The 1,711-nt window shown below is 40.5% G+C and overlaps 1 pseudogene; it reads left to right on the top strand.

The window, feature by feature from the left end:
- Positions 1–252: 252 nt before the first annotated feature.
- LOC102858851 lies at positions 253–1,354 on the top strand (annotated as a pseudogene).
- The last annotated feature ends 357 nt before the right edge of the window (positions 1,355–1,711 follow it).

Below are 1,711 nucleotides of genomic sequence, written 5' to 3'. Positions count from 1 at the left end.
ATAACAGGCATACAGAAATGGTTCAACATAAGAACGGTCAGTGTAATTCACCCTATCAATAAAACGAAGGATAAAAACCACATTGTTATTATCTCATTGGATGTAGAAAAGATATTTGACAAAATCCAACACCTTTTTCCAACAGCACTGCTGAGTCAGAACCCACTTAATACCTGACCCCCAGAGGTTTTTCAGAGACAGGAAATTGCATGGGAGGAGATCCCACTTTCTAATTATAGCACCCAACAGAATATGAATAGAGGGATTCCTGGAGCTGCAGCTACAGAGTCAGGATTTCACTGCCCTGTGCAGCTGAAGCCTCCCAGATGTGCAATTCCGGTTCCTTCCTCATCCAAATCCAGTGTGGCGACTCTCAAGAATCAGCTGATTCAGAATCTTCTTAAGGAAGAACAGAGCCCCCCTATAATAAGATTACAGTTGTTGGAGTTAATGCTGTTGGCATGGCCTGTGCCATCAGTATTTTAATGAAGGACTCTGCAGATGAACTTGCACTTGTTGATGTCATGGAAGATGAAATAAAGGGAGAGGTCTCCAACATGGCCACCTTTTCCTTAGAACACCAAAAATTGTCTCTGACAAAGATTGTAGTGTAACTGCATATTCCAAGCTCGTTATTATCACAGTGACAGTATGTTAGCAGGAAAAGGAAAGTCACCTTAATTTGGTCCAGCATAATGTGAACATCTTTAAATGCATCATTCTTAATGTTGTAAAGTATATGCAGCCCAAACTGTAAGCTGCTTGTTGTTTCTATTCCAATAGATATTCTTACCTACATGGCATTGAAGATCAGTGGCTTTCCCAAAAACTATGTTATTGACAATGGATGAGATCTGGACTCAGTGCAATTCCATTACATAATGGGGGAGAGGTTGGGAGTTCATACATTGAGCTGTCATGACTGGGTCCTTGGAGAGCACAGAAATTCTAATATGCCTATATGGAGCAGAGTGAATGTGACTGGTGTCACCCTGGAAAAAATCTGCATCCTGAATTAGGTACTGATTTCAATAAGAACAGTGGAAAGAGGTTCACAAACAAGTGGTTGACAGTGTTTACGAAGTGATCAAACTGAAAGGCTATACCTCTGGGGCCATTGGTATTCCTGGCAGATCTGACAGGCAGTATAATGAAGAATCTTGGGCTGATACATCCAATTTCCATCCCTATTAAGCATCTTTATGGAATGAAAGATGATGTCTTCCTTAGTGTTTCTTGCATCTTGGGGAAGAATGGAATCTCAGACATCATGAAAGTAACTCTGACTCCTGAGGAAGAGGCCTGTTTGAAGAAGCGTGGAAATATACTTTGAGGAATCAAAAAAGAGCTGTAGTTTTGAAGTCTTCTGTTGTACCACTTCACTGTGTAGCCTACAAAGGGACTTTAATTGGGGGCTGTGCATGTTGTCCTTTTTATCTGATCCGTGATTAAAGCAGTAAAATTATGTAGGAAAAACATCCATTTCCTAAAGGTAGACATAGGAACAGCCAATAAAACCCCACAGCTATGTCCTGATGGTAGTATTTACCATGTGTAGTTCTAAATTGGTTGGTATAAAATAATTCCACCATGTTTCAGACACCACTGCCAATGTTGCATGTGCTGCAGCTGCCCTTCAAACTAGAATGTTTCCTATGTGTTAAATAACTTCTGCCTAGCACAAGTTCTTTTTTTTTGTCACGTCCTTTGC

This window comes from Elephantulus edwardii, unplaced genomic scaffold (genome assembly GCF_000299155.1).
Source record: "Elephantulus edwardii isolate Elephantulus edwardi_28Jun2011 unplaced genomic scaffold, EleEdw1.0 scaffold00260, whole genome shotgun sequence".
In the NCBI taxonomy this organism is placed as follows: Eukaryota; Metazoa; Chordata; class Mammalia; order Macroscelidea; family Macroscelididae; genus Elephantulus; species Elephantulus edwardii.
Note: the sequence above shows the minus strand (reverse complement) of the source record. Positions and strands in the feature narration are given on the sequence as shown.